The sequence below is a fragment of the Megalobrama amblycephala genome, linkage group LG14, assembly GCF_018812025.1.
Source record: "Megalobrama amblycephala isolate DHTTF-2021 linkage group LG14, ASM1881202v1, whole genome shotgun sequence".
NCBI lineage: Eukaryota > Metazoa > Chordata > Actinopteri > Cypriniformes > Xenocyprididae > Megalobrama > Megalobrama amblycephala.
The window spans coordinates 21,390,916-21,403,799 of record NC_063057.1 but is presented as its reverse complement, the minus strand read 5'-3'; positions in this window follow the sequence as shown (position 1 = coordinate 21,403,799).

Genomic DNA, 12,884 nt, shown 5'->3' with positions numbered 1-12,884 from the left:
TAATCTCTGAGAAAAAGTCTGAATGCAGTTTTGGAGGTCGATAGATTAAGATTACAGCCATAGATGTTATGCCAGTCATTTTCAATGCAAGATATTCAAAAGATAAAACGTCATGTAACTCAATCTTAGATATTTTGATACTCTCACGACAAACTACAGCCAACCCTCCACCTCTACGATGACGATGAGGTTGAGAGAAATAGACGTACCCAGGTGGAGTTAGGAGGTTTAAAAATACTATTTGAAGACGAGCAGTGATAAGTCCGAAGTCTCTTCTGTGAACGGTGTATGTAGCGGGGTCGGCGTAAAATTCCAAGTTGTTCACACCATTTATAAGTGTCCGGAGCTAAGCAGGGAGATCCTTTTAATGTTCTACGTTGAGCAGAAGAAAATTGCAGAGCCGTCTCGGGAGAAGTCACTTTATTAACGTCATCCAAAAAAAGCAAAAAAAGACCAAAGAACAAAATCTGCAAATGATTACGCATTGACATGACCAAAATCCAATGAGACCCACAACAATAACTTATTGGTTTAACTACGTTAGCCAGAACCATATCGAATCCACCATCCACACAATCCACGGAAGGGAAGGCTACCCAACCATACCGAGGATTGGACCACAAAATGATAAAGAGAGTGGAGACTCACTGTATCAGATGTCGCGAAGGATATGAAAAGAAATGGAGAGGGCTTGTAGCTGATCAGTGTAACAGGATCACGAAAAATGGAAGGTCAGTCATCCAAATCTTATTGAGTGAAGGTGAAAGTAGTCCAGAAAGTAATCCAAATATGTCAAATCCCAGTAGAAATATGTCCGGAAATGTATCAGTCGATAAACAAACAAACAAACAAACAGACAGGTAACCAGCGTGAAGCGGCAGCACAATCGCACCATTTCGGTTGGAGTAAAGCTGAGGGCTTTCCTCTTTCTCTGTTTTTTCTCAAGTTGCACTTTTATTGATTAGCTCATCCAATAACAGAAATTAGTGATTTACACCAATAATGCTGGTCAATCAGGAGTAGAAGACACTATGGAAAATATATTATGATAATATAAATGACCCTTTCAACGGCCAGTGAAGGCATACTGCCAGTTAGTGTAGCGGGTTGAGGCACGATATGTTTGGCCATGAGGTTGCGGGTTCTCACACTCATTTCTAAATTATATAAAATATCAAGGTTTGGATTTAGTTTGCAATGTGGATTATTTTTGAATCCTGATAAATGCAATTTCAACTATTTTCTGAAGTGCTTCTTTTATAAAGAACACCGCTTTTTCACAGCAGCCCCTGCATAGAGTGAATAATCGATTCTCGAGCCATCGATATCAACCAATTCAGCACCACCACCATGGACAGCACCTGGTAACGTCGCACTTAAGAAGGTGTACCTTAACTCCCTCGGGTGGGGCGGTCACGCCGGCGATACCACCTTGGTTTTTTTCTTACCAGTGTGAAAGAGACTCAAAATACTCTGTCAATGTTGCACATACAATTAAGAGTTATACACCATTTTAAACTGTGGAATATCTTCTTTTATTTGTGTACACTCAGAGTAAAAACATAATGTTGTGCTTTTTGTAAAACAAATAAAACTAACATGATGCGTGATCTCTTGTCTCCCTCTGAACGAAGTCCAATCTGATAGTTCTCAGAAAATGAACTAACTTAGTGAATACTAATGACACAAAAATTAGACATGTCTAAAGGGACGTTGAAATGTCAGGTTTTAAATCGTGTAAGTCAAATCAAAAACAAACCTTCTGTGTTTATGTAATCTGTATGAAAAGAGAGCCATGTCAGACGCCGGTGATTCAGCTCATTATCCGCTAATGCGGCCACGCCCACAGAGCCAGCGCTATTCAGACGCAAATTCTGAGTCAACACATGCATACATCGTCTCAATCGTGTATTTATTGTCTTCAAACGTGTTTATCTGTATGTTAAAGCCATGGTTAGCGACCTCTGGAAGCCTTTGTTAGTTCCTGGAATGTCACATGACCTGTTCTTCTTTAGATTAATTTGTAGACTAAAGGTGCACAGAGCGCCCTCCAGCTGCAAGTATGAATTGAAAACACAGTATCCAGCGCTCACAGTGATGACAATAAATATTGAATAATTATTACTCCTCTGTATAGAAAATTGACAAACATATGAGAATCGATCAATATTTCTCCAAATGTGCATGCTTTTAAGCTAAAAGGCTATAAGAAATGCCAAAGAGGTAACATAATTGTTCAGACACTTTTCATCACAGAAATACATTACATTTTAAAGTATATAATTGAATACCATTATTTTAAATTGTAATAATATTTCACAGTATTGCTGTTTTTTCTGTATGTTTGATATACACCATGATGAGCTTGAGACATGATCACAGAGGGTTTTTTTCACAGCCTACCTGACTGAAAGGCCTCATTAATATGCAGGTCATTACAGATCATTATGCGAATCTTTTGTCTTCTTCTAGGTGTAAATGACCCATTATTCATGATGATTCACGCCTCCACACATACTGTGTTTCTTGACAAAAAGTGTCTTACAAAATTTAAATCTCTCTATTGTTTTATATGAAGGAGTAGGCAGGATAATTTTTACATAATTTTAAAGCAAAAACTCTATTCTACAATCTCCAATACCCAGAAGTCTTGTGAACACAGATTTAATATAGATTTTTTGGCCTTAAGTTTTTAACTTTGTCAACTGTGTCAGTTGTTACCACTAAAGCCTCCTCCTGTCTTTCAGTTGTTGCTTGAGAGATCTCTACTGCTCTCTCAGATGTAACACTTTCAACATCTTGCATTATGTGTTGTTTCTTGTGTTTTGCTTCTGGTACCTGGTTTTAACCATGCATTTAGTGATTTGCTACTCTTGGCTGTTTCCGGGCGCTCATTCTCTTTCATTTTTTGTATGTATTATACCTTTTTCTTTTTTGGCATTGTGCAGCTTAGTAACAGAATACTGAGTTCCCTGAACAGTGAATACATTAATGTATTGATCGAATACATTATTATTACTACTATTATTATAATTATAATCACACTCACCATGTACGTGCACACACACACTTAATTAATCTCGCACTTTTTGTGAAATTAATAAGCCATTCATCTTGGTTAAAACCTTAATTTTGTCATAATTTGCTATATCCAGCAAAGTAAACAATCAGATTGAAGGGCGATTCTCACAAAACTGGATTTTCTGCAAGCTTCAAGGACCTTTGGAGACTCCAAAAGGACACTAAATAACCAAATGATATAAGCAGTCCATTTAATTCTATTAAATAATACATTTATGCACACCAAAGTACCCATGGAAAAAAAACATTACAGAAAAAAAAAACTACAGAATTCACAGTGTAGGCCTATAGTATGTGCACAGTCTTGAATTTCATCCTACCAGAGTTACCAGCGGTGCATGAAGCTGGTCAGTGTGATAAACTCCCGAGTCCGACTTGGCAGCATGAAAAACTGTCATAAAAGCTTCTAAACTGTATTTACATTGGTTTTCAATGCTGATGTGAAGTGGATGGTGGACTCCTGGTGGCTATTTTTGGGGTAATTGCCAGAGTCTGATCGTGTGCATTTCAATAAGTGAGGATTAGCATCAATTTTATTTTACTGCCTGTTTCAGGTTGAGGATTACCGACGCCACCCTGTGGGAAGTTTAAGTTACTGCACTTTTTTCCCCGAATGGAATCGGCATGTGGGCACTGTCCTCTGACATTTTCATAAATACAAGGGGCACAAGGACAAAATAAATATTAAATATTTATAACAATGAAACAAAAAACACACCCACAAATAAATAAATAAATAAATTTTAATCTGTTTTTGACTATTGAATGTTTTCAAATTCGGGACTTTTATCTAAAACAAATTAATACAAAAAGCAATTCTTGTGTTTTTTTGGCAATATTAAAGTTGTATTTGTAAATGTGTAACTTCTTTTTTTTTACAAATTAATGGAGTAATGACAGTGAGGAGGTAATGAAAGTGAAAATAAAAACTGGCTACAAACTATTGAAATATACAATGCGCATCGTTTTTTGTGTTCATTTTGGAGGTGTATGACTAAAAGGTTTTGAACCTTGATAATTGTATTGTTTTATTGTTAATACATGTAATAACATGTGTTATAATATGTGTATGTCTAATTAATTACAAATCTGACATCTCCTAAAGGAGAAATCTTGTGCGACATGCACATTGAGCGGCATCAAAAAATGATAAATTCGATGGCCAACACTCTGAAGGCCACATCCTTGAAGCAAGAGTGGGAGAAGATGGGCGGGACAATCTGGCTGCCGCTGTCTGCTCCAAACATTTGTGTGCTCTCCATGAGCATGAGTACCTGTAAAACATTAAAACGTCAAAAATTAATGTCAGCATTAAAAATAAAACCTGTCAATTACACAAGGGTTAACTGAAAAAACAGGTATAACACTTGACATTCCTTCCCCCCACACTTTTGAAATGATGCCTACACCCCTGCATGAATACTTTGAAAATGCTTTAAGATCACCCTCTAATTTTTACCCAATTTGCTTCAAACTTAATTAGAATAATGTCAAAATATAACAAATGTAGACTTGTAAAAATATTTTTAATATTTTTCAAACACTGTTGCCGTAGCAACAGATCAAACTTCAATATTTGTTTTGGATGGGTTTGAGACAATTCAGGGGGGTCGCACACCAGACGCGAAGCTTAGCGTCTTTAAAATTCGAACACATTGTTACGCACATACACACACTGGTGGCGACATTCGGCGCCTGTCCGCAGCGCCCAGCTATGACTCAGGAAGTTGTTCAAAATCCTGCCGCGCCACAGAGCGCCACTTCAAGGTTTTATATTAAATTTATATTATATTTCCCTCAAATCATCAATGTACATACTGATTTCACCCTGTGCTACAAGATACATTTGTTTTACATTCTGAGTTCAACAGCTTGAATAAAGTCTAAACATATTTGGGGAAAATGTATAATAAACGAAGCCCTTTCTAACATTTTATTTTGCTCTGCTGTGCCATTTTTCCATACACTAACCTCAGTGATGCAAAATAATAAGGCACAGGTATCCAATACGTTGCCGCGATTTACAAAATAGAAGGTAGTTTTTATAGTAATACACTTCTAATTAAATGTATTTAACATACAGGGCAAGTGACTTAAGTATGACTTGAAGTAGAGTTTTAACTGTAAAAAATGATGATACGAAACTGTGCATGCTCTAATTTGTCTCTCTGTCTTTTTCTCAGTACAATCAGTAATGTTGACTTCGAAAACCATGTGGATGGGTCAAACCATAAAGGTGATCTAGACACACAAATGAGTGCAGAAGAGGAAAGCCCAGTACCGGAGACAGCAGGGACCGGAAGTGAAGAAGTTTCAGAATGGCCCCATGAAATGTTTGGGCCCACCCTTAATAAAATGTATGTGAAGGCTGGCTACAGTGGTCAGCAATTCTTATTATTAAAAGTATCTATTCATTCATTACTGTGTTATCTTTACAAATGGCTCACAATAAAATCCATTTAATGAAATCTTGAAATAATATCTTTATTCTTTCAACGTTATAATATTATTACAGAGTAGATAAGATAGTTAAATAGTTTATATAGAAAATTGCTTACCTCAAAGTTACTGCAAGTTTTTCCTTTGGCCCAATTGGTGTCCGGTAATTTATAGACATCCCTGTGATGTCAGGTCCAATAACTGACAGATCCTCCATCTGCTCTGCACTCATTCTGAAGTACTGCAGGTGCTTTTCTGGGCTTAATTGCAGCTCCTGAACAAGATGGTGGTAAGCACCAAATTGTTTCCTTTTTTCATTTAGAGGGTGGACCCAAATGCGATTGCCTCTATTTTTCAGTCTTCGACGTAAAAGTAGCAGTGCAGCAGTTTTTTTGTTGTCCGTCAATATTTGATCTGTTTGAGGAGGACATGAAAAACAGGTTATTCAAAAACCTTCATAGTCTACATTGGGTAAATATATACCCAAATGTAATTATGTCTGTTGAATACTGCATAATTTAGAAGTTAATATTCTTTAGCACAGTGAAATCCCCACAAAATACAAAATATTAAAGAAAAAATACTATTAAGATAAAAAAAAAAATAACAGTTTACGATAGGGTTTAAGTCATACATTAGTTATAATGAACTAATAATGAACTGCACTTATACAGCCTTATTAATCTTTGTTTATGTTAATTACATTATTAAAATCAAAAGTTGTATTTGTTAACATTAGTTAATGCACTGAACTAACATGAACAAAGAACAACTGTTTTTTAACTAACATTAAAGGGTTAGTTCACCCAAAAATGAAAATTACTGACCCTCATGTCATTCGACACCCGTAAGACCTTTGTTCATCTTCAGAACACAAATTAAGATATTTCTGTTCTCAGAAAGGCCTCCATAGCCAGCAATGTCATTTCCTCTCTCAAGACCCATAAAAGGTACTAAAGACGTTGTTACAAAGTCCATCTCACTACAGTGGTTCTACAATCATTTTATGAAGCGACAAGAATAGTTTTTGTGCGCAAAAAAAACTAAATAATGACTTATATAGTGATGGGCCGATTTCAAAACACTGATTCATAACGCTTCGAAGCGTTATTAATCAGTGTATAGATTCGTGATTCAGATAGCCAAAGTCACGTGATTTCAGCAGTTTGACACGCGATCCAATTCATGAATCGATACACAGTGCTTCCTGAAGCTTCGAAGCGTTATGAATCAATGTTTTGAAATCGGCCATCTCTATATAAGTCGTTTAGGTTTTTTTTTTGCGCACAAAAACTATTCTCGTCGCTTCCTAAAATGATTGTAGAACCACTGTAGTGAGATGGACTTTGTAACAACGTCTTTAGTACCTTTTATGGGTCTTGAGAGAGGAAATGACATTGCTGGCTATGGAGGCCTTTCTGAGCCATCGGATTTCAACAGAAATATCTTAATTTGTGTTCTGAAGATGAATGAAGGTCTTACAGGTGTCGAACGATATGAGGGTAAGTAATTAATGACAGAATTTTCATTTTTGGGTGAACTAACCCAAAAAGGTTAGGTGTAGGGTGGTAGAAAATGTAGCATATGCACACGTATCAGGATAATCAATAAACTTTGGAATGTTCAGAACGCTTTTAGCATGCTGGACTGGGTTGTAAAACCATCCCGGCTACGAACAGTCTGCCATAAGATGAGCCCACTTGACACTTTTGTGGACCTGCGAGGGTAAACAGAAAGTGCAACTTCCTCACTTTGGTGACTTCAAAAGGAGCACCCCCCCCCAGAGACTGACCAGATCCACATTCCAAAACCCACACACACAGGGACACACAAAAACACACACACAGACACATACAGAAACACACAAACATACATTTTTGACTGTATATGTAAAATACCACTATGCCAACATATACCCCTCCTGTATTTTGAAGCGTATGCATGTTTCCTAGTGTTTAAATTAGTGTATTTGTGCTAGTGTGCATTTTAATGATAGAATTTTGTCTGTAAACCATAACTTCTTTTATATGCATTTCTGATGTATCGAGTTTGATCTCTCCGTAAAGCTCCGGACTCGAGCTATTCATTGAGATATGTCACACAGCGGACAAATGCATTTTTCTATGTGTTTAATGATCCTGTGAAGAACGGACTCCATCTCGAAATCCGATCTGATAGTCATTAAGTATGCAAATTCAGCTAGGAGACCAAACAAAGGAACTTTGCCCGCCAAATAGTGCTGCGCATCTATTGGTCGCTACAATTCAGGAGGTGTGTTAGCTTGGGTTTCCATAAAAACAACGACACACACCTTCTCCTCCTCCTTCCTCTCCTTTGTCTCCCGATGGTCTCATGAGCACCTCGTGCACGGACGCCTCCTGTGACCACGCGCTGCCATCGCGCTCATCTTTGGGACCACTTCTCTGGACTCTCTCTTTCTCTCTCTCTTCGGTTAAGTTACTTAAGTTTAAACCTCTTTTGAAAACCCCCGCCGGGGTAAACTGATTTCTGTGCTGGCTCTCTCAAAAAGGTTTAACTGTGTAATTTGCCATTCTTTGATCATCTTTCTTTTCCTGTCTTTTCTTCATTTTCACTTTTGTGTATATATATGTGTATACCTTCTGTATATATTTTAGACATATAATCTCTGTAGTCGTAGCTGCATATATTAAACACTTAATTCATGCTAGATTGCTCTATTTGTTCTTTCAACTGAAGACCAAGTCACTTTTAACGTTTTTCGATCATTTTATGCTTTGATGCTATAATAGGAATTTATTCTCATTGGCCAGAGAATAACTCCGTTCCTAATATGTTATAACATTCTGAGGAGCTGCAGTTTGCTGGACAAACCAACAGTTTCTCTAAATAATTAGTAAACCAGAACTAAACATATATGTAATTGATTATAATTTGTTGTAATTAATTCACAATATATGTTTAATTCCCCATTGGGTCGATATATGAATCATAATTTATTCATAAGGCTTTATGAATTATTATATTCATATTTCATACATAAATTGATTAATAACCGCTACGTCGCTACATATTATTTTTGGTGGAGAATTTGGGGGCATGAATAAACAAAGGTTATGAGCTTAAACCACTGTCAAGTTAAAAGTGTGCATTTGATAATTCCAGTCAGAATATGTCAGATGATGCGCATTTTGGTCACTAATTGCTGGCTTGTTAGATGCTGATAAAGTGATGGCTTGAATTGACATCTCTACTGTAACTGAAAGAGTCTACTCTTGACACATTTTAGCATATGTTCAAATGGTATCAGTGTAAAGTTAATCTGATTATAGCGAAGAAATCCTAATCTCAGTATTAGAGCGTAAACCTGTGTTGACGAAGGAATCTCAGCTCAGCGGCATGTAAACTGTACCAGAATTGATTATTCTGCTTTGGTTGGAGAAATACCAATTGCAGTATTGCTTAACCTGTTTCTGATGAATGAATCTCAGTACAGTGTTTTATAAATGTAGATTTGGGTAATGCTCCCCTTTTATAGTTAAGATTGATGTCATTCATCTAAACTTTGGCTGCATCTACAAGCATAGCTACCTTTTGACCAAAACTGTGTTTCACTCGCTGAAAGGAATATCAGTATTCATGCACAAGACGGACTTAACTATATATGCTTAAACAAGCTTTGACTTACAGCAAACTGTGTAATTACCCTTTAAACAAGTACAAGACGTTGTTTAAAGTACAGAGAAGAGTTTACATGACTAAAATTTGCAAATGCCAAAACATATTTGCATTTTACTGAATGTAATATCAAGTTTTTGAAAATCTGAAAGTATAAGCGTCACATTTTAACTCTATACGTAACTTGTTTGAAATGAGCAGACAATCTCAATAAACTGTTTGAATTGCCCTGATGTGCATTGGTTCCCATGACAACGACTTGTCACAGGAAGTGCTAACTCATCACCCTGTGATGCCATATTGTAAACAAACCAGGCTAGGTGGCTAAAGCTAACCTCACCTAGCAGCCCTGCATCTCAGGCTAAGCTAACTAATAGCTTCTACAGTTAGTGGTTAGCATCATTTACGTGAAGCCTTTAACTATAGCTTGTGTGTATGCAGTGTGAACTGATCTAAACCAATTTCCCTTAACCACATTCCTGGTTTTCTGATTTCTCTCTTTCCTTACCTTTAATTCTTCTCCTGCACTTAGGTGCATTTCTCCCTGAACACTGTTCAGCTAAATCTGCAGTTACTAGGGTAATTAAATCTAAATTTAATTACATGTAAACTGTTTAGCTAAAGAAGAATTCTAGGATTTATTGAGATTTTTCAATAGCACGTTGACTAAACTTCTGGGAGGGACACACACATGGTGTGGTCCTGAACACGCTGCAGCTGTGACCAACTATAGAGTGATTTCCAAAGCTAATCTAATTGTTAATCACTAGTGCTATTGACTATTCCCAATACCAGGTCATTCTGCTGTTTTAATCACTTCTTTAAATATTTTATTGATTTTAATTATAATAGCAGTCAGCTATTTGTTTTTACTAGTATTATTTCTTTCATCTATGTGATTTATTTACATTTTCCTGTTTAGTCTTGTGTGGTTTAATTTCCCAATATAACCACAAGCAACTAGACATACTCTCCTTCTTGATTGTGTTTATTTACAACAGTTGCTTCAATTTTATGAGCCAAGTACAAAGGAATCTGAATAATTGCTATGGCATAATTTTGAGCACCACTAATAAGCACAATCTAATAGGAAAGCTCTCCTCTTCCTCTCTCTTTCTCTTTTCCATTTGTTCAGAGGTCAAGCCTGTTGTAAGCCATCAGTAAGAAATACTAAGAAATAATTTGACCACAAGAACCATCTTAAGTCATTTGTTAAACCTAGCAGTATTTTATACACCTGGCTGCTCACTGTGCCTTTAGCCCTAAATTCTGTTTGATCTTGCAGTAGTCTCTTGCCCTTACTCTCACCACAAGCGTGCCTAAATGTTGCAGATGCTCAGCCTAACTGCCCAGATGGCAGACCAAAAGGACTGGCTATGTGTCGTGAGGAACACCCTCCTAACCAGTGCTGCTGATCAATTACAGCACCAGAGCCAAAAGCAACTGGACAAAGATGGAAGAGAAGTAAAGGCAGATGACTCAAACCAGAGGTGTGATCACAATGATCTGACTGAAGTCAACTTCTTCCTGGCCCACATCCTCGCTGTTTTGAAACAGGAGGTGAACAACCTCAAACTCCAGATCACATAGACTCACAAGGAGCTGATGCATGCTAAAAGCCACATAGACCAGCTAGAGATGGAGGCTTGGGACAGACACAAGGACCCTGACAGAATTGAGACACAGAAGAAAAGAGAACTGAGACTCCCTTACCTGCAGCAAACAGAATCACTGCAGAATCCTCTGCAGCTGCAGAAGGAGAATGATTAATTCAGACAGACCCAGGTACCAGACCTACCACAGGGAGAAGCCAGGGATGGGAGCATCCTCTTCCTGCAGACACAGCAGGATCTCCAACAGCAGGCAGCACAAGGACGACTGGACACGCCTGCATCGGACCCACAGGAGCTTCTAATGCTAGTAAAAGAGCTCCTTGAACAGTTCTTACCTGAGAAGTACTCAGAAGCACAAGATTCTGACCACTCACACAACACCACGCAGCCCTGCTCAAGCCAGCCACGCCACAAGAGCAGAGTGACACTGCAAACTTCAGGCTGCTTCTGACTGAGAGCAGAGGCTACAATCACCGGTTGCTCCTCTGCCATCAGACCTAGGTGAGTCTGAAACCCTCTTCACACTACAACTCCTGTAACCTCCTCCTACAACCACCTGCTTCACAGGCGTCCAGATGACAGGTGACACTGTCAAGGCACCTGCTACTTCAACACCTGCTGAGCAAGCTCAGAGACCTGAACCTTGCCACCAGCAAACATCTTGCCCGCATTAACGGTACCAACACTAACTGACAGGTGACACACTGTCAAGGCACTGGCTGCCTTGATTCCTGCAGCACCAGCTCAGAGACCTGAGCTTGCCTACTGTCTACATCAACCGCCATGGAACGATCACCACTCCAGAAGACACATACAACCAGAGTCCATCACAGCCTTCCAGCCAGTGCTAGTGGTGTGCCTGATCTTTCTGCACCTTCAACGTTGCTCGCTGTTGTCCACAGAAAGAACAACAACGATCGAAAGGGGGGATATATGTAGCGTCTGGACCAATCAGGCACACAAAATTATTCAATATATTTAATGAATTACCTATGAACTCACTTTATCAAAGTTTTGTGAACCCATCCCCCTAAAACTGCAACCAGCACACAGGCCAACCTAGGTGTCCTGTTACAGATATATGGTACTTTTATGATCCGGAAGAATGCTGTAGAGACTAGTGACTCATTCTTCCTGAGAAGGACAAATAAACTCTCTTAATCCTATGTATTCTCTATATAACCACTTGGGAAATGTATAAACATGTATCCAATTTTCCCATCTCATGACTTTCCTTTTATAGGCTTTATTCTATGTATTAATTCTCTCTTTTGAACTATTTTGGTATTAATGTTCCATAGTTGCAAATGTATAGTTAACTGAGATCACATTGGCAGCATGTTTGGTATCTACGGACTCCAACTTTCATTTCCTATTTGGTAATTTATGTTACATGTTACTAACTCTGTGACATGTTAGTATTATAAGAATCTAGAAGGTTATTCTCTCATTTATCCAATCCAGTGTCTTATGCTAATATCTTGCTACAGAACCATGACTCGTAAAACTTCCCTCTGAAAGGGAAACTCCCTATTGGCTCAGACACCTCAAGAGGGTGTGACATCTTCACCCCTTTTATTCACTGATCACAAGATCAAACCCCTTTCTCTCTCTTCCTGCTCTTCCTCCTCTTCTTTTTTTTATTGACAAATGCTGACGTCAAGATGATGCTTTAAGAAGCTAGAAGCTTCTAAGGAACCCCAAGCTTGTGCCAGGCCTCGGCCTAGACCTTCCATTCACCAAAGATCCTCTGAATCCAACTGGTTCTCTTTCATCAAGACAATATCAGCAAAGATTCAACAGAAACCTCCACAAATAGCATCAGGACAGTTTTAATTCAACTTGGAGAGACATGCAAGTATCAAACTTAGTCTCATTATTTGATACACTGAGTATCCTTACCCCTTTTAAAGAAGGGCCTGTTAAAACTAAACTGATGGTTTGCTCAAGGCTGTTGATCTGCTGAATGTCCAACAATGCTGTAACTTCTTGCTTTACTGTACTCTGCTTTTCTCTCTCTCTCTTGGTAAACTGTATGCATGTATGTGTGTGAATGTTAGAGTAGTCTAAGTGTTTAGTCTAGTTAATAAAGTC